The sequence below is a fragment of the Carlito syrichta genome, unplaced genomic scaffold (genome assembly GCF_000164805.1).
Source record: "Carlito syrichta isolate Samal-C Ts95f unplaced genomic scaffold, Tarsius_syrichta-2.0.1 Scaffold309021, whole genome shotgun sequence".
Lineage (NCBI taxonomy): Eukaryota > Metazoa > Chordata > Mammalia > Primates > Tarsiidae > Carlito > Carlito syrichta.
Genome location: NW_007253117.1, coordinates 194,749 through 217,190, shown reverse-complemented (window position 1 = coordinate 217,190; position 22,442 = coordinate 194,749).

Below are 22,442 nucleotides of genomic sequence, written 5' to 3'. Positions count from 1 at the left end.
GTGGAGGATGGGAAGATAGGATTCAGAAACTACTTGCAAATCACAACGATCACTGATTGTGATTTGGATTCCCTGAAAACCACTTCCCACCACTACTCTATATGATGATGCAATGGGTATGTGTGTGTACTCCCTGAGTCCGGGGTACAATAACAGCAATAAGGAGAACAGAAAAAGTAGAATGAAATAAAACAGACAAAAAAAGCACAGAAAAACAAAAGCAGAAACCAAAGCAAAAAACAAACACACACACAAACACACACAAAAACCAAAACAAACTGGAAAAAGCAACAAGAAAAATAAAACTGAAAACACAGACACAGAGCATGCACACACACACAAACACACACACACACACACACACACACACACACACACACTTCCACCGCAAAACAAAAGAAGAAAAAAGAAAAGATAAAAAAGAATTCAAATTGAACCTTCACACACACATTCACACACATTAAATTAAAAAGAGAAGAACCAAAAAAAACTGAAAGATGAACACTCAATCATTCACATACACACATGAACAGAAAACAAAAGACAAAATAAGGAAGAAGAAAGAAAAAAAGAAAAGGAAAAATAAGATGGAGGGAATGCAGATAGAACCCTCAAATACACATTCTAGCACAAAGGAAAAAAAATTAAGGGGAAAAAAAACCTGCCCTCTTGTGGCAGGCTCTGTCATTGTTCCTCTCACCTGCTCACAGGTATGCCCCTTTGCTGTCACTTGCAGAGCTGTGACCTCATTCACAATCTCCTCAGGGTTTGGATTGGGGAAGGAGGAGGAAGCGGTGGGTTTTCAGTCCTCTCCTCTTCCTCTCATATGGTTAGGGGAATCTTCTCCAATGGGGAGGTGCAGGATTGATGATCTCTTCCCCAGGTTCTGATGGCTCAGCATCCCAGTCAGTAAAGTCCTCCTATTGCGGCTGATGTTCAGGTTCCCTCTTAGTCATGCTCCAGGAATGTGGGTCTGACATTCAGAGGATTACTGGGGAAGACTGCTGATCTCTTAGGGGGTCTTACTTGTCCTGTTTTGGTCACACCATTTGTCCCATGGCTGAATTGGGGTAGGGAGTGGGGTGACTGAGACCTTGCACTTGCACTGCCCCTCTGGGATTTGTGCTTTTGGTATATTACCTCTGGGTCATGATCAAACCCTGAGTAGTTAATCCACCAGTCACAGAGATTGGGTCTGTCACTCCATGATGAGCAAGCCAGAGCACTTTCCTGCCTTGTTTTCAAGACGGTGGCAGGTTGCCTGTTTTGTCTTCTCCAGTGGGACTCTGCCTCTGGGCACCCTCACTGTACTCATTCTGCGGCCCTTTCTAGCAGTGTCCAGCCTGGCGGGGCATTGGTGAAGCAGAACCTGGTGCCTGCTGTCACTTACCACAGCTTCTTCTCAGGAAGGACTTTACTGATTTTTTTACAAAATGATACTTGGCTTCTTTGCCCCAGGAAGTGCTAGGGTCCAAGCAGAGCAGCTGCAGCACCAGCAGCTTCACCAGGAGAGCCCTGGCCACTTGCTCCTGAGTCCCCACTCAGTCAGTCACTCACACACGCACTTACAAACATGTACTCAAAATTTTCTATACACTCATTCACTCACACTGGCTCTGCCACCATCTTCTTCCCTTCCATCTGGTTATTATGTATATTTAAGTGCGGAGGGCCAGCCCCTGCAAAGAAATTTAGGGGGTCCCTGGGAGGTGTGGCAGCATCAGTGATTATTCTGGAGAAATAAAGAGAAAAAAAGAGACAGGGGGGAGAAAGAAAGAGACTGGACTCTGTCTAGTACAGAAGCCATTTAATGGGACAAACCGTAATCCTTTTATCCGAAATTTTCACAGGTTAAATCACAAGACTTTCACGTGAACACAAAGCCAGGTGGATGAGGGGTGTTCCCCAGCCACCAGGTGTTTCCTTAGGTATGAGGAAGGACAATCTCAATTAAATCACAAGACATTTACATGAACACAAAGCCAGGTGGATGAGGGGTGTCCCCCACCCACCAGGTGTTTCCTCAAGCATGAGGAAGGACGATCCCAAAATTATCTCACTGTTCCTCATGCTTGGTTAATATTCCTCAAAAGTAATACTACAATTCTAATGTCATAATATTCTAATAATCAATAACTTTTAAAACTTATGCATACATAACACCTGATGACTAACTTAAATCCTAATTCCTTTCTATTTTACGCTAATTCTACCTACACTATAGAAACTCTTAATTATAGCCCAAACCAGTTCCTAAATAATGTGGCCCAGTCAAAAGATCATGCTGGGCCATTTCTAGGAAAAATTGATTATAATCTCTTAACAAAATAGCTGTTCTAAAATCCTATATATCTATTTTAACTTCTATAAAAGTTTCTAATTCCTAATTCTAACATATAAAGCTGATCATCAGCAATAAAGCTTCTAAAAATAAAACCCAAATATAAACTTTAAGTTGTACTAAAGCCAAAACCACAATAGTAGAAAATGGGAACAACGAAATTTCTAAAGTTAGCTGTATTCTTATTAAACCTCAAAATATCATGTTTGATCATGCTTGAACTAACATAATTCACTGAAGTAGCATAACCTACTCTACAATACTTTCTATGAATAAAATAAATTCAATTTCTATAATAAGTAGAAAAACCCTACACTAACTGTAGCTAAAACTGGTTTAAAAGAATGCAGCCCAGTCCAAAGTACGTGCTGGGCCCTTAGGAATGTGGCCCAGCCCAAAGTTCATGCTGGGCCATTTCTAGTAACTCTAGATAATTATCTATATTATTAAAGTTGAAACAACACTTTGTATGTATATACTAATTCTACAAATATACTTTTAAATCTTATAAAGAAGCTTGTACTGTATTAAAGGCTCCCAAATGTGACCTGAGTTTGAACTATATTAAGTTTAAAGCCGAAACCGCAGTCTGTGAGAAACGGGAACAATGGATCCCTAGAGTTAGCCATGCCTGTCGGACTCTCGAAGTTTCAAGCTTAGATCATCAAAGTCCCTGCTACTGAGATGTGCCAAACAGCAAAAAAGGGAAAAGGGAATGGGCCATCAGTTCCTGAACTCATCCTAGTGGTCTCAGGGTCCACAGCCCACCTGGATCCCTAATGTTCAGGCGGGCCTCCACAGTTGGCTCCCAATATTTAAGGTGATTCTTCAAATAAAAAAAAAAAATTCTAGGAACACAAAAAATGACTGAAATCCTTTTATTATCCTTTTTCAACCCTCTTTCATGTTGGGGAATCTTTCACTCTAGCGTTTTTTTTTTCCTCCACAATGTGGAATAACTCACTTGCTCATTGTGGAGTTAAAGATCCTTCTGTTTCCAGTCTGGTTTTGGATTTCTCCTGTACTGAACAGGTACCAGCTCTACTTGGTCAAGATAATTATTTTTATCTTTACAATGGCTCTTGTCCAGGCTGATACATCATGTCATTTGTTTTCAATTAATTACTCCATCCTGAAGGAATTCTGGTACTGCTCTGGGAATCAGTTGTTCCTTCCCATCTAATAATCATGAGTAGAACTCTTTGATCCCTTTAGCCTCCTTTTAGCAATCTGTCTAGCTAGGGTATAGAGTCTTAGATTACAAACCAGAGTTTTCAGCTGAAGTTCATTCTCAATGGAGAAGTAGACAGAAACTGAAAGCACTACCTCAAGCATCAAGGAAATGAAATAAAAAGAGAAGATGAATAATATTTTTTTAATGGCAGGAAGCTGCTATCTTCAGTGACAGAATGAATGCACATCAGTGTCACTTTTAAAAAGTTTTAATGATTTAAAAATGTCACTGTGCAAAGTTTTCTAGTCGTTCTTCATAGAGAAAAAAAAATCTAGGTTAGAGTCAAATAAACTGAAGCTTGTTCAAGAGTCCCTCAGTAGAAACTTTCCTTGTGTTGGTACATTTTCTGCCCCCATTGCCTTGATGACAAGGATGCAAATGAGGCAGCTGTGATCTTTAACTGCCTGGTGAGGACTAATTGATGTTGTAAGGGGAAAAAAATGGTTCTGTACCTGTCACATTTTTACCCTCTTTCTTAGTGAGTCATATTTAATCACATTTCAAAAAAGTAAGGAGTAAATCACATTACAATTTTCTTCACATGTTTTTTGTTTTGCTTTCAATGAATCCATTGACCAGTTTTACTGAATGTAGATTATATAATTCAAAAATGTAAAATATAGTTTTTTAAAATGTAGCTCAGTAAAATTGTAACTTTCTTTTCTAGGCTTCTGTTTACATAGAATATGTATAACTTTCTGTCAGGTAACTTGAAATACAGAATTAGCTAAGTGAGAAAGCATTTCAGTGGCAGCTTAGAGACCATCAGTATTTCTGCTAATTGTCCATATTTTACTTTTTCCTCTTCCACATTTTTTCCACAGGAAAAATTAGGAAAGAATGCAATCCATTGGGAGAATGGCATGATGTTTTTTCCATATGTGGATCAATTAAAAGTTATATGTCATCTGGAAAAATATGTTTAAAATAAAAATAATGAATGAATAGGTGGTGGAGGAGTTCATATAATGAAGAAATGATAGAGGGGTATCCTAAGTTAAGCTTCATTTATCACTTTCCTTGTGTTAGAGATAAGATACAGGTAGCCAAACTTTGTTCTAGGAATTTTCTACATTAATACTGTTGGATATGTTTTAGAAATAGACGAAATTCATGAGGTGAATTATCATTGTTAACCCTGAATTTTTTAACCCTATCTCTTCCTAAATTCTGCATAAAGTCCATTCTATTAAAAACTTTGGCATGAAAGAAGTGACCTGTTAAAACAAAGAAGCAGATTCTGTTTCAGAAATCAGCTATGTGATAATCATTACGGTTTTGTCTGAAATATGACAATAAGAGTATCCTGTGTTGTGAGTAATCACATCCATATTAAGAAGAAAAACGATTGATGTTCTTTATTTACAAGCCAAACACATATCCTGAGTGGCATATAGATTGACTAATAGTAAGATTTTAAAATGAAACCAATTTGGCTTCTTATTTTGTGCAAGTGGAAAATTTGCACAGGAGGAAGAATAGGGGGGAAAACAGAAATAATTGAAAAGTAGTGAAAGATTTTGTTACTGCAGCGGGAATGAATGGTGTTTAACATTGGACATTAGTCAGAAATTCATAATTTTGCAATGAAGTCTCATCCCTGTCCTCATTCTCACAGTTCTATATGTTCATGTAAGATGGTGCCACAATCTGGCAAGACTAAATCTCTCCTCCACTTAACTGTGTTTTATTCTGGCTATTTGAAAACATGTTTTTGTTGCTGCATTGATCTCAATATGAGTTCAGGAATGCTGATTTTTTTTTTTTTTTAGCATGTGTTTTTCAAACTGGTCATTTCTTTGACAATCTATTCAGTGAGTGTGATCAGAATGAATTGTATTATCCAAACAGAGGGAAATAAAATCGCAGTTGGGTGTTACCTCAGCTGCAGGCATCTCGTCATGAGCACCCCCATATGTCTGGCTGATTGTTCCCTAAATTGCCTGAATGCCCATAAACTTCTGTCACTAGATATCACAGGAATTGGAATGAGAGAACCTCTGTGACCTCAGAGATATTTAGAGAGTAGTCTCCGCGTGGTCCTAGAAGGCTCTTTCACTAGACTTAACCATGCTCAGAGCTTGACTTGGTAAAATGTTTATCTCTAATCTCTTCCCTTAGGAAAACAGCAATATTTACTTCCCTTGCTATTGTGAAATCACAGGTGCATTGTGTTTTCAATGACTCCTATCAGTCAGACATATATGCAATCATTGTAGTATGCAGGTAGGTTATGCTGTCTGTTCTGAAAATAGTTTAGTAATAGAACATCTTGGCCCTGACTTATGACTTCAGCTTACCAAATAAAAATCTGGGAGTAGGCATGACAGAAAGAAAGACAGTCACATCTCTCTAGGGTGGAGAGCTCACTCTGATAACTGTTATTTTTTATGTTTGCAATGTCACCCACCCTCACAGTGGAATATATTGCTCTATAACTTCTGCTCCTGTTCAGAACTTGCAATGCTTTGCTCTTCTCCAACAAGGGAATGTGTTTGCCACTTAGGCTCTCATTACTCATAAAACTGGAACTAACAGAGGGAAAAATGTCATGATTTTAATACTGCAATTTTACTCTGTGAAACGACCTTACCACATTTCATTGATTAGATTAAAATAAAATTGAGATATTTGGGCAAAAGAGAATCTCCTTTTGTCTCTTTCTAAATGCTAAGAATTTTTGTTTTGTTTTCAAATTGTTCTCTACAAAAGTCTCTGTCCATAGGTAGTTGTGGATTGCGGGGATTTACAGGAAGGCACAGGTTTCCATAAAAGTAGAGACCCTGAGGGTGATTCTTATTGCCTGTATTTAACTACAGAGTTTCTAGAATCCAAACCTAGTTCACACCCTTACTTATTCCCTGGGGATCAGGAAAAGAAAGATATAAAGAAAAGTTACTTCTTTTAATTCATCTATATTTATTTGGAAGAGACTTTGCGGCCTATATTATTTCAAACCCATTATGTTCTTTCTGTCTTCCAGTCCCTGTGGCCCTCACATCAAAGGGAAAGAAAAATACACTCTAGCCCTCCCCTTTTTCCATATGTCTAGAGTGTTTGCCAGTCACACAAGATCAAGTCTAGATTTCCCAAGTTCTTTGAACTCTCCAAACCCAAAACAAGTTTCACTTGGGAGACTCTCTTTCTCCAACTTTTTATTGCCATTGTCATTGTTCCTCACACATTTTTCCATGACATTTAACTTACTTGGAACCATCATCTTCAGCTACGTGCATGTCATTCCCACTTAGAAACTCTTTCCTTAGCCAAATCTTCTTCAAACACAAGCTGCAGCTCAAGGTTGACTTGTTATTTTCTTAGATGCTATGTGACTATTCTAGTTCCCACGAAACATTCTTTCTGTGAATTCTGCATCATGTTGTTTAGCACTTTGTTATTAAGTTATCTAATATTTTATTACTGACTAAATATTTCACACACACATATATAAACAAGCATTTAATCTTATCTTTTAAATGTGATGTTTTCCACTTATTCATTATTTCAATAAATACCAATTACTCTCCTGCCATGGGTAAGATATTGTTCTAAGGACTATAGATCATAAAAATGTAAAATATATGGTTCTCACTTTCAAGGAGAATACAAACTATCAGTAAACATTAGGTACATGGAAAAATAATGAACAGAAGGAAGAAAGTACTGTGTCATATGAATAAATGGGAAAGCATATAAATGTGGGTCCTACAAATCCAAAGCAATTATCAGTGAATATGTCCTTGAAACTAATAAAATGAGAATGAAAAGAAATCAAGACTTCAATAACTCAATGAATATTCTCAGCATTCTCAGATGAATATACACCCTGATCTAATGGTGTCTCACTTCATTTAAATCCAACCAGAAGCCAGAAATGCAAAGAAGTACAATTGATATAGTCCATCAAAGTCAGCCTCTTAGGACACAGAGCATGGTCGCCTGATTAGTGGATGTTGCTCTAAGGAGTTTGTAATCTCAATGCCTATTAAGAAATTTGAATGCTAATAACAGGGGAGATGAGATGTTATTTGGTAAATGGGCTAGAAAATTAAATGACCTTTATTTTGAGATTCATTTGGATATTACTAATATCTAAACAAATAGGTTTTTTTTTGGATATTACTAATCCTGAGGGAGAAAGCCACCTTTCAATTTGAATAGCAGTAACCTTGGAGATGCATATTACTCAAGTGTAGTCCATTTTGTTTCAGAAGCTACAGCAGTTTTACAAAACAACTTGCAAAGCTGTTAGTAAGCACTGCCCCCCCCAAAAAAAACCCAAAAAACAAAATAAAATAACAAAACTCTAGTTGAGGCCCAGAGAGCAAGAAAGAAGACAGTAAGTGTTGCTTAAAAATTAATCTTTCTTGTATGAAAATAAGGTAATGAAAGAGATGGTTTTCGTATAATAGAATGGACACTATTTTCCTTTATGAAACCTATGAGGTATTCTCCAACTGAGCTGCTTGCTATTTCCCTAACAGGACACATATTTTCATCCAGAATTTAGCAGGGGGAAGACACTCCTTTATTATTCTTGTGCCACTGTATTGTATATTCTTCATTTGCCCCACCAGACCCACTCTTCTTTTTTATTTACCATGTAAGTGGAAACAGATGGCATTTGCATTGCATCTCTATGTGGAACAGTGTATGTCCAGGATGAGTCCCACCACAAGAGCCCATTGGGAGACCACCAAATTCTCAGTGGTTGAAGCTAATGCAGGAGAAGGGCTGGGATCTGGAGAGATCATACAAGTAACTATACCCTAGTTGCAATGCATACATCAAGAGCCTAGATATTGGTTTCTAATATCATGCTCCCATAAAAAGAACCAAGGTTCCTTAGAGAAATGGGTCTAGGACTGAAGTGTAAAATATACAGGAAAAGTCTGAAGCATATCATAGTGCTAGTAAGCAAGGAAGAGCTCAACACATACACACACACATACACACACACACACACACACACACACACACACACACACACACACCCCTAATGGGAGCAGGTCAAAATGAAGTTAACTGAAAGAGCTCATAATGACCAAAGGAGAAACATTGTGAGCAACTGGATTATAAACCAAAGCATAAAATGAATGTTCAGGAGTTCATACTAATACAAATGAGTGATTGAATATAAATACCAAACTTGGGGATAAAAGATAAATCTTCCAGGCAAATAATCTATGCAGATATTCTGGTCTTAGAGAAGTGGAGCATAACTCCCACATAGTCTCTTCCTTCCAAAGAGTGATGACAAAAAGGGAAAAACTTTCCAGTGGGTGAATCTGACAAAAACAACCTCAGCCAGGCGATTAAGGACAACACCAACAGTGATAAATCATGTAGACAGTATTTACCTTTGATATGATGTAATGAAGGTGGCACTGTACCTTTATGGTCTGCCAAAAATTCACTAATTGAAAGCTAAAAACATAATTAATGAAAAAGCCATAATAGCACATGGTTTTCCATATATTTACTTAAAATCACTGCTTCAAATTGTATTTTTCAGTGACCACATTGGTGAATGCCCACATTTAATGTTTTTAATATATTACTACTTATCAGATGTACTACTACAGAATTCTATGATTCTTCTGGGGTTATACACAGTTTATTTAATTTGGAATCACAATGTTGTAGCTTGATTTATAGCTCTTACACATGAAGTTATTTTTAAGATTATTCTACTTCTTTTTTATCTCATTTTAAAAAATTGTACTATATCTTATTTTGACTTTTTTCCATACTGTTTCAATAATGTTGTTTTAATTTTTGATATATAGTTATATATGCTTATCAATAGACTTTGGCCAATATTTTTCTAACCATCATTTGTTGGATAAAGTACATTCTCTAGGTTACTCTTCAGGTGAGGGTCATAGAAATGGTGCCACCTTCGTTCTTGAATTCTTAAAATTCTTTGTCTATGATCTTTGCATTTGAAGGAAAGCTTGCCTGGATTCAAAGTCATTGATTCAAATTTTCCTTTAAAAAATCTTATATTCTTACTTCATCTTCTGTCACTTAATGGTGCTGTTGAAAAAAGATGATGCCAATCCAACTATCTTTATCTTTGCATTTGTTTCTTCATCTTTTAAAAAATTATAATTATAAAGATGTGGGGTACAATTCAGGTTTAGGTATACAAACTTTGATTATGCAGGTACCCTTGTTGATGAGGTATGCCCCTCCCTCCCCTAGCAGTTTCCCTCAACTGCCAGTCCCACGACCCTCCCCTGACAGTTTCCCACTACTGCCAATATTCCATTGTGTATATGTACCACATTTTTTTTATCCAGTCCAGTTTCGATGGGTAATATGGTTGGTTCCATGTTTTTGCTATTGTGAATAGAGCTGCAACAAACATGCATGTGCAGGTATCTTTTGTGTAGAATGATTTGAATTCCTCTGGGTATATTCCCAATAGGGGAGTTGCTGGATCATATGGAAGGTCAATTTCTAGTTCTTTCAGAAATCGCCACACTATCTTCGAAAGAGGTTGCACTAGTTTGCATTCCCACCAGCAGTGTAGAAGCATTTGTTTCTTCATCTTAAAGTTCAGTGATTTCCCTAAGATATGTCTTAAAATGTACTGCTCTTGATCATTTTTATCAAGTATATGGTGTTGCCTTTCAAAAGCATATTTAAATATTATTTTACTCTAGGAACATTTTATTAAGTTATAGTTTTCTATATTTATTTTCTTGTATTGTTTTGATTGGGGGGGCTCAAATTAATCTTTATTAACCTTTCTTCTGCCTAATTTCTATAGTTTTGTGAAACTTTTGTGCATAATGCAAAAAAAAATTTCTTTCAGGAATTAAGCATGGCTCAACTTTGAAAAATATATAAAAGACATATAAACATAAAAAATCCACATCAATGACTTAAAAGATGAAAATATTAACACCTCTACAGAAGCAGAAACTTTTCTTTACAAAATTCAACAAGATTTTATAATAAAAACTTTATAAGTTAAGAATATACAGAATTTCCTTAACTTAGACAGCTTCTATAAAATTTCTACAAGAAAGATCATTCAAGAATATTTCTTTTTTTTAGTTAGTATAGAATTATTTTAATAATTTATTGTGGAATTTTAAAAAATAAAGTGCAGAAAATAATGTAATGAGCCTCAATTGTTTCGTCTATACACTCATCTACTTCCTTAACAAATACCCCATCCCTTTGCACACTCTGAATTATCTTAAAGCAGATCTCAGTCACCATATTCTTTCATCTATAAATATTTCTGAATGTATCTTCAAATAAAAGAACTCGTTAAAAACAAGAATATCATTAATACTCTTAAACAGTAAGTATATTATTTCAATGTCATTATATATATAGATAATGTTTAAGTTGTTTATAAATGTTTTGTTATAGTTTGTTCGGATCATATGCCAAAAAATGCCTATACATTTCAATAGATTTTGTTCTCTTTACTCTCTTTTCATCAATAGAATGCCTCTCTTGCTATTATTTTCTTGCCATTTACATTTTTAGAAGCAAAACAAAACAAAACACTGAATCATTAGCTCTGTACTATTTCACACAATGTGGATTTGGCTAATTGCATCTTTATAGTTTAGTTTAACATGCTCCCCTATTGCTTATATTTTATGTAAATTGTTGATTAGATCTAGAGCTTTCATTAGATCCTGTTTTGCACTGATAACAAAACTGCTTTGTAAGTGGTATTGTGTTCTCTTGCTAGAAGGCACAAAATATCTAGTGCACTCTCCTTGTTATAGGAGAGCATTATTTTGCTCAATTATTTTATTTAAAATTACAAAATGATGATATCCTAATTCTGTTGTTATTTCTTCATTTACTAGCTAGAGCACTAGTATAAAGAAATACATAAAGTAAAGTTTGTGCGGGAAAGGTAAGATAAATGCTTACTTCTTTTATTTATTTCAAAATAATGAATTTATTCTTTTGCATCCCCTCAAAGTTGGCCAATGAGTATGATGGTGTGTGTGTGTGTGTGTGTGTGTGTTTGTGTGTGTTACTAAGTACCTATGAATTTAAACATATTTATTTTTACATTTATTGCAATTATAATTCATTCTCAAAATATCCCACTTTTGGCAAGATGTGCTTATTCTCTAATTGGTTTTTTTTGACAGGATTCAATATTATTTAATAACCTCCTTTTTGCTAATATGACCAGATGTTCTAGGATCATCTTCTATATTTTTATTCCTAAATGTATAATCAGCTATTTCTTTCTTGTTGCCCAGGCGGGTCTCGAACCTGAGGGCTCAGGCAATCCACTCACCTCAGCTCCCAAAGCGCTGGGATTACAGGCTGAGTCACCAAGCCGGGCTAACCATTTCTACAAAGAACACTAATTCTATTTTGTAAAACTCTTAAAACTTACATTTTCATAGACTGTTTTTCATGTATTTCTTCTTATTTCTTACTGTGCTTTCTATTTTCAGGACATCATTTCCTGTTTTCTGGTCACCTTTTTTTTTTTCTTCCATTTCTACTTTGTAGTATTCTTACATAACTATAATTGTTCTTTCAAGGATTTGTTTCTGTTCATTTTCTTTAAGTTGCTTGATTTCTTTTGTGATGTTAGCTTACAATTTTCATCTGCTTTGTGGAAACTATTTCCAGATAGATTTTCCTATTATCTATAGGAATAGATGTTCAAGTGAACTTCCCCTGCTAGCCTGGCTCTCCTAGTTCCCTTCACAGCTCTTTCTTCCAGCAGGATGCATTCTTTGAAACTATTTCTTGATGGCACATTGTGCTAACTGCCACCTATGAGCTCCTGAACGCTTTCTGAACCTTGTCTCTTCTTTTTCCAGCTTGAGGTGTTCAATCTCAGTTATACTCACAATGGACTCCTCTCAGGTGAGATGCTTTCATTTGAGAGGCAACTATTAGCTGGAGATGCATGATACCTGCCAACCCGTATAACTCCTTTGCCCACCCAGTCCTTTCCCCACAGTATACTCACAACCACCTGCTTCCTGTGTAACTTCATCTTTATCGGAGCTCATACTTATATGCAGCTGGCTTTCTAGTTTTGATGAAAAGACAGTTTGAAATTGTGTGGGATTTTTAAAAATTTCTCTTTTTTCCTGCCATACGTTTTCCAGGAAAAAAGAGATATTTCAAAATTATCTTTTTGATTATAAACTCGTGGCTATAAATGCTTGGTTTTAAAGTCTGATTTCCAAACTTTCCAACTAGTTAAAAGAGTAGCTATCACTTGCTATGGGCTACCAAGGACTTGACTCAGTGCCATGCACTATGGATATAATGACTCAGTACAGCAAGTCTGAGGGCTAATTGCTGTCCTTATCTTATTTTCACATGGAGTAACTAAGGTCCAGAAAGGTTAAATAATTTGCTTAACCTGCCACACAGATGACAAGTAGAAGAGGTGGAATTCAAAACCAATTTATCCTAAACCCAGAGCTCAAACTCTGATCTCATGAAATGAATTGCCACTTTTCCTGCATACTTTCATCTTCTAGGATTAAAATTACTGATGTAAGTTTTGTATTCTGCATACAGTAGTGTATCTTTCAGGATTTAATGTAGACCAAATATAGGGACCTTCATTTATGAACTGTACTGAGCATGGTTCCTGAAAGAGTCACATATTTCTCATTTAAATTTGAAAGTGGAAATCTGACCTTTAATTATAAATATGAAAAGATAAAGATGGCTTACATTGCAGTAATATATATTAAAATAAAATTAACCTTTTTATTACTTTTTTCTGCAATATTTGACAAAAATACTGAGTAAAGATAAGCAAAGAAAATAGTATATTGAATATTGACCATGCTGAAATCCTAAGACACCATATTAATTTGCATATGTTGTCCATCATGATAATTTTTACTTTTTCATAAGTCTAAATTTGTTTAAATTAATAAACACCACATGATATTCGAAATATAAACCACATAACTCTTGTTTCCAGATTATATATTTGCAAAATTTGAAGGTGACACATGTAACTGGCATTTAACAAGTGCCTATATATATGACATTGTTCAGTACATAAATTTGAAGGCATAGAACTGACGCTTAAAAATTTAGCTATATGTATTGTATTAGTTTTCTATTGCTGCTGTAATACATTGTCACAAACTTGGTGGCTTAAACAGTACAAATGACAAATTTGTCTCTTACAGTTCTATATGTCAGAAGTCTGACATCAGTTTCACTGAATTAGAGTCAAGGTGTTGGTAGGACTGGTTCCTTCTGGAGGCTGTAAGGGGACAGTTGTTACCTTGCCTTTTTCAACTTTTAGTGGTTACCGGTTTTTTTTTTTTTTTTTTTAGTTGGAGTCTCACTTTGTCACCCTGGCCAGGAGTGTGTTACTGCAGCTGCAACCTGCTGGGCTCAGGCGATCCTTTGGGCTCAGGCAATACTTCTGCCTCAGCTTTCTAAGTAGCTGGAACCACAGGCACACGCCACCATGCCCAGCTAATTTTTTGATTTATTGTAGAGATGAGGTCTCGCCAAGTTGCCCAGGCAGGTCTCAAACCCATGGGCTCAGACAATCCTCTCACCTCGGCCTCCCAAAGTGCTGGGATTATAGGCATGAGCCACTGCGCCTGGCTACCTGTGCTTCTTGGCATGTGCAATGTGCAATGCACATCATCTGCAATGCGCATCATTAGTTCAATCTCTGCTTCCATTAACAAAATATTTTATCCTTGTCTATATTCAAATCTCTCTCAGTCTCCCTTTTATAGTACACTTGTGATCACACTTAAAACCCACCCAGGTAATCCAAGACAGTCTCTTCATATCAAGTATTTAACTTAAATCTGCAAAGCTCATTTTGCCATATAAAGTAGCATTCACAGGTCTTGGAATCAGGACATGGATATTTTTGAGAGCCATTATTTATCTATACCATATATATATAATGTATTTAGTATATATATACACACACACACATATATATACTATTCAGTCTACCATATGTGTATGTGTATATATATATAAATGATATATAATTTATAGGATATAATATGTAAATATAAATAGATGTGTATAATTTTTATGTATGTAAAATTTCTATAGATATGTGTTTCTATCATATGATATATGCAAATTATATACAATTACATTATTCTATGTATGTGATAACTGGCCCTTAATTTTAATCATACAGATAACCAGTTTGAAGTCAGAATAGTTGAATAACTTTTCAGAAGTACTTTAGCTTCTTGGTATGAGGGCTGGAGAAAGAATGCAGTACTCACTGATTTCAAAGGTCCTTCCCAATTTCGTCAGCTTTCTTGGGGGACTGAAGTTTTAAATGAATATAAATTTAACTTTGCAAGATAAAAATGAGAGGGAAAGAAGGAAAAATTAATTTGGATCTAACTTATGTTGAGAAGTTTAATTTTTTGGTGAATTCTGATTTTGTAGACACTATCCTTTTTGGATCAAAACCATTTAAGCTTATTCAAGAAGTAGCCACGTTGTTCAAATACCCTGAATGACATCTGGTCTTTCTCATCATGTTGTCTCTCACATGAAGCCAAAGCCCAAAGGCATAGCTTCCTCTATGGAGAACTGCACAAAGTTTCAAAGTTATATACATTTATATTAGCCTGCTCAGGCTGCCATACTGTGACTTGACATTAAGTCATCCACATGAAATAATAACATAATTTTGCATTTTTAGCTAATATGTTACTTAAATATGATCAAGTAAACCAAAATGACAATGTAGACACACACCTGTTATTTTCTTCATGCCATTTGAAATACATCATGGAATGAGCGCATATGAAGTAAGGAAGCAAAACGCCAATGTGCTTCTATCTGCAGGCACACAATGACAAGCTTATGTAACACTAAGCATTACACAAAAAGAAGGACACTTTTATTTTTCTCTAATAGTTGATGAGTATTGAGATTCAATGTTTATCACATGGAAGTGGGCTGAACTGCTATTTAGACATTTATGACACCCAGCAGTCTGACTAACTTTGCACAGTGTTTCAGAATATGTTAATACATTACTTCTCAAAGTTTAAAAAATGCATTATCATTTAAATGGCATCTGCTAGAAAAAAATGACACAAATGTTGAAATTCAGTAACTCTGTGAGTTTATGTTCTTGGGCTGTGATCTTTCCAAGTGTTTCTTAATTCTTACTTTGGAGGGACTTCCAGTTTCAGTTCTAACATGTAAAGAGCTTGACTCGATCTCTCCTATCAATAAACTGAAGATTCTTAGCCTTTCTTCAACTCAACAGAGAACTGAAGTCACAGGACAAACTACCACAGAAAATCTGAATCATACAGACAACCAGTTTAAAGTCAGAGTAGTTGAAAAACTTTCCAGAAGTATTTTAGCTTCTCGGTATGAGGACTGGAAAATCTGGAGAAATAGGTTAATCCAAAGAGTAACAGCTGAGATCTGCTTACCTGAAGCAGAAGCCTTTGGAGCCATAAATTTGTACAAATACTAAAACTGTAATTATGAAGAATTGTTGGAGGCTGAGTGTAGACTAGAGTGAGAGTGAAAAACACATGGGAGGCATAGTCTTAGAGCCCCTCTCCCCAATTCATGTGTTTTACCTACAGGAATCCTGCCAAGTTCTCACAGTGAAAATTTTTAAAAATATCCCTTTATGACACTGGCAAAGGCAGGAGAAGAGTAACGATTCCTCATAGCAGAGAGCTACTCTTCCAGCACAAATACTTTTAATCAGAGACTTATCCCACCTAGTGGAAGGACTGTTCTCTGACTTTTGCACCCTCTAGCATTTCTTTCTCATGTAAAATGACTGAAAATTAAGAAACACTTAGAAAGATCACAACCCAAGAACACAAACTAACTAAAATACTGAGAATTAATCATAAGATAGACCAGTTCCTGCCTCCACACGTTGCCACCACACCAGTAGAGTCTTAGTATAATTATAGTGAGTTACAACAGAAAGAGCTGAAAAAACCTAGACTTTATCTAAGGAGGAGTTTTTAAAAATCCTAAAGACAACAGAGACAAAAAACCAATTACACTGGAGGTTTTCTAAGTCTCTGAGACCTATAAGTACAGCAACCATTAAAAACAGTCCAATTCTGAATGAGAGTAATATCACTACAGGCCTATGTACTTCAGTTCCTATTACCTGATACAACATTTTCATACATTTTTTAGATTTCACCCAGAAATTACAAGTCATGCTAAAAGACAAAGCAAAAAACAAATTTAAAAGACCACTGGCACTTGATGTGGCACTGGATCATACAGCTAGTGAGCGCAAATCTTTATTACCTTCTGCCAAAACAAAACAAACCAAATCAGATTATTTTATTTATAAGAGCCTTAAAATTTTGGAAACAATGAAACTGGTGTGTTTTGGAATTATCTTTACTCTTGGCTAATAAGTGTAATATTAAATATTCTACATGAAATAATAGCAAACTTTTGCATTTTCCACTAATATACAACTTAAATATGATCACATAAATCAAAAGAGTAACATACTTTAAGTCATTGTTCTAGGTTTCTTTTCTCAGCCTATACCTGAGATAAATACAGAGAAGTTGCTTCCTATCGGTTCTTCCTGTGAACTGGACATTACTTTTTTAAATGTAGACTAGGATGACAGCAGATGCGATGTGGTATTAAGCATTGCCAGATGTTTCATTGCTTTTGTTTAGAGAGGCATCACAGCAATAAACACGTTTCTAAATGATATGTATCTATAAGAACCTGAGCTTCAGTTCCAATAGAGTCACAATTTCCACAAAGCTCTCTCTCTATTTTTGCCCAACATCACTGCCAATTATTACAATTGAGTGCCTTGTCAATGTTCTGGGTCTGAGAAAATATCTTTGCTTTCTTTCATATTGAACAATTATTATTTATTATTGCTTTACGTTTCAAAATTTTCTTTTTAAATTTCCCCTTATACAGAGAATATCAATTTAATTCTATTTTTATATAACCTAATGTGTTTATTTATATATCTGCTGTTACTTAGTCCCCTACAGTGTGTCTAAAAAGGCTCTTAGGACATATGCACTCAGAAGAAAAAAAAACTTTTTAAAATGCAATTACCTCAGCTTTATCCAAGTGAATACACATGGAAAATTTACTGATTTCACAAGGCTATAAATTAAACAAATGTTGGTACCAGGAAACTGAGATAGGGAGGAAGACATTTTAGTTGACTAGTGGTGGCACGGGCTTTGCAATATCATTGTTAGAGTCCAAATCTAAATTCATTAAAATGGAATGATAGACACGTGAGAGGGGTGGGGTGGCAGCAGCAAACTGTTTATTTCCACAGAGTGTTTATTTAATTGTCTTTCAGATAATTCATAACTACCATCATTTTGTTATTTCTGACTTTGTTGACTGGAAAGATACTATTTTTGATAACAATGTCAAAGAGAACAACTGTTATGTGTTCACAGTATTTTGTTTCAGAAGCATATGCTGCTTTTTTTTTTTATTTTATACTGGGAGTGGAAATAATATGTATAGTTAGTAACCGGATCACTAAATTACTAAGCTTTTGAGAAGGATTTAGAGGAACCAATTTTAATTCTGGTCTGCTACCAACACACTGTGAAAGAACTCTAACATCAGAATACCTCAATGCTTTCAAATACAGAATGGCAATGTCATTGTTGTTTTCTGACTACAAATGAAATATGAGCTAAATACACATACATGAATATATTTTTTAAAGAATTTTTTTATGAAAACATAAAACAAGCAGTGAGAAAATTATATATTTTCAAGCAGAATAAAACACAAATATAAATACTGTTTTTCATTTAAGACAAAATGTAGATAAAATGTCTCCTTCTTATTAATAAAGTGGGTCTACAATATGTGCTGTCTTTAATTGTTGCCATCTTCACATGGTGTTATTTAAGGAATTTTATTTTGTACCATCTACAATCAAATTGTTATTTGTGTATAAATAATATATATACCTAATTTAAAGTGCTTTTAAATATTTGGTTAGAAAAACTCTCAAAATCTAAAATTCAATAATTCATTAATGTAGAAGAATTCAAAGTTTATTTTTATTCAAACTAATCAAAATTCAATACTTCATTAAAGTAGAAGAATTCAAAATTTTTGTCTGAACTAATCATAACACATTAAGAATATGTGTTTGTTTGTAATTGAATACTTATTTGATTCTTTACAAATAATAATCTACCTAAAGTGCTTTGGAATTTACTCAGTCTGGGATTATTGGGAAGGTAATACATATTTAGAGACATAACACTTTCTGTGATAGTAGCATTTTTATAAGCACTTAAGTGTAATCTTTCCTAACAGAAAACAAAAATTGAACTATTTTAATAAGCTAACTTAAATTATACATTTTATGTCTCAACTATAAATGTGACAATTTCAGAATATGAAATTAAATTACTACAAATACCGGTAGAAGGGATGCTTTATCTCCTAATTACTTTCTGATCAGGAACTGTGGTTCACTTCTGTAATTCCAGCACTTGCTTGAGACCAGGAGTTCAAGAGTGGTCTGGGCAGCATAGCAAGACTCCATCTCTTCAAATAAAATAAAATTGTAAATTCAGCAAATTAAAAAAAAATGTGTAAAGCAGGATGATGGTAGTCTTAGTACTGTAAAGGAATTCGGAGTGTAGACATTATGTGATTCCAATAATACCATAAAAGAGGTTAGTTAAATTGTTTGGATCATAATACATTTGAATCTTTTCATAATTGCATTCAGTACCATATATAAGAATAATTTTTCTTCACAGTCAATGTAACATGCAATTAAAAGATACTACTGCATATCTTCCTTCTAAGACTGTGATTGCAAATTCTCTGGGGTCATTTCTCCATAGATCTGTACAGAATTTTAGAAAACCATTCATATAAACTGATTCTAAATAGCTTCAATATCTTGAAACTTTACAATTTCTTCTGATCAAGTGGTGTATCTTCATCTTGATAAAGACTAAAAAGTATTTTCATTCTTCAAAGTACCTGATTTTGTAGGTAGTGGAAGAAGGAAGAAGTGAAGGGGAGAACAGATAATGAAAAAAGAAACAGAATCCAATCAACACTAGAAATATGGCAGTATGCTCTTTAAAGAATTAAACAAATTTGTCTTCTTCTGAATATTCCTTTTTGTCCATTGATCATTACTTATTCAGTTGAAACTCTGACTTGGCCATTGTGCATAACTCAGCAGGAACAGAGAGAGTGGGACATAAAAAAATTAAATTTTAGTTTAGTTCACTTAACATAATGTCCTCCAGTTTCATCCACGTTGTCACAAGTAACAGAATTTCTTTCCTTTTTCAGACTGAATTGTATTCCATTGTGCATATATTTCATATTGATTCTGTATCATGGTTATTATAAACAGCACTACAATAAACATTGGAATGCAGCACCAAATGATAACAATGTGAAGTAATGCATTTGTTAATTAGTAGATTTAATTATTTCATGATGTATATATTTCAAAATATCATGGTGTAGATGATAAATGCAATTTCATCTATCAAAAATATTTTTAAATACCAAACTTTGGTTTTTGAATTTTGAATATCTAAGACCAGAGGAATAGGAATAATTTATATTCTGAGGCCATATATTTAGGAGAAGTTATGATCAGTAGAAAAAATATTCTCTGATTTGTGGGAAACGTGATACGGGAAGTTTGAAAAGTAAGAAAGGTCTGTGAGGGATTAGAATTTAAAGTAACAGAACCCAACTTGAAATGAACAATTGACAGGAACAGAGACTAGTAGAGACCATCAACCTGAGGAATGACTTAGTTGTCTTAACTGTTTTTGACACCAGACAGTTCATTTCTTTTTGTGTGTTCAGCAGGTGTGATACCAAGGTCAGCTCTAGATTTGCTTAATCTCCATTAAACTTAGCCTGTCAGGATAAGCCTCAATGTCTAAAAGCACTCATTAGCCCTGATATGTAGCATGGAACCACAGTCACCTTGAGGACTAAATGTGAATGAAAAAGGCTGTTGCATATTGATGTGAGCCAGGCTGAACAGAATCAACTCAAAAACTTTTGCTGGGCAGAAGAGATACATCCTAGTGAGATGGAAAGACTCTTTGAGGTCACTCTCAACCTATGAACCTTAGTTTTCACTACAGGACACTTTTATGCAAGAGTCATGTGTCTTTCTCATCCTTTTATCATAATTCAACAATGTGAATATGTTATAAAAGGAGCTAAGCAAGATCAAAGCAAGTAATATTGTGATCTAAATATATTCCTAAATATTTTTGAAGCAATTGCAAATGAGAATTTTTTCTTAATGTCTTATTCAGATAGTGTGCTGTTAGTGTACAGAAACACCACTGAGTCAGTAAAAAAAAATTGCTGAATTCACTTATCAGTTCTAACAGTTTTCTTGATGGGATCTTTAGGCTTTTTCTATATAAGACCATGTCATCAGAAAACAGATAATTTAACTTCCTCTCTTCCTATTTATATATATTTTATTTATTTTCCTTGCCTAATTTCTCTGGTTTGAACTTTTAGTACTATGCTGACTAGGCATGGTATGAGTGGGCATCCTTGCTTTGCTCTGAATCCTAGAGGAAAAACTCTCAACATTTCACCAATAAGCATGATGTTGGTTATGGGTTTGTCATATATACCCTTTATTGTGTTGAGAAATATTACTTTCATACCTATTTTGCTGATAGATTTTTTATCATAAAAATATGTTGAATTTTGTAAGTGCATTTTCTGCATCTATTGCAATGACCATATTGCTTTGTCCCTCATTACATTAATATGATGAATCACATTTATTGATTTGCATGTTGAGCTATCCTTGCATCCCAGGAATAAATACCATTTGGTGATGGTGACAGATCCCTTTAATGTACTGTTGAATATGGTTTACTATTATTTTTGTTGAGAATTTTTGCATCTATGTTCATCAGAAATATTGACCTATAATTTCCCTTTCTTGTAACTTACTTGTCTGCTTTGGTGTTGACATAATGCTGGCTTCATAAAATGAGTTTGGAAGTATTTCTTTTTTTAAAAAAATGAAAAGAAATGGCATTAGTTCATTTTAAAATACTTGATAAAACTCAGTTCTGAATTCATTTCATCTTGGGCTTTTCTTTGATGAGAGGTTTTTCGTTGCTAATTCAATCTTCTTATTCATTATTGATTTGTTATTGTGATCCACGCTGTCCTTGTAGATTTGTGCAGTTTAGGGCTGGATGTATTAGTGGTAATATTAGCAAACACATCAATTTTGTGTAAAATATACCACGATCCTTATAGCTACAGAGAGAGGAAAATAGAGTTCTGCAATATACTTCTTTACTCATCTCTTACTGTGGATTCTTCAGAAAGCCCAGGTGTCTCAAATGTTTAGTACTACTACTTTAATAGTTATTGCAACCCTAGGAGGCAGTAGTGAGAGAAGGGGACATAGTGAAGTAAAGAAGAAAAGGAAATAAATATAAATTAATGTAGCAAATGCTTTGTCAGGTGATGGCTGGCCTAGTGTTTGATATCAAGTATTTCTGGTTGGCCAAATGCTTGATATCAACCACTACTGATTGAGCCATCTCATGGGACCAGCTTTCAAAATACCATATCAACAAATGAATCTCAGGGCAATCTATCCAGAAGAAGGATAGGAGACTGTACTTGCTGGTTCCAACCTCACTGTACTCACTGCTCCAAGGTTTGCTCCACTATGCTCTGGACTATATTTATATTGGAACTAAGCAGGCAACATCTATGTCTTAGCGTCAAAGAGAGATGCCTTAGAGAAGTGTAACAAGAAGAAAATTCCTGTTAATCTGTGCCTATGTGAAGCTGGTCAGAGTTCATGCCGAGATGGTTGTCATAACA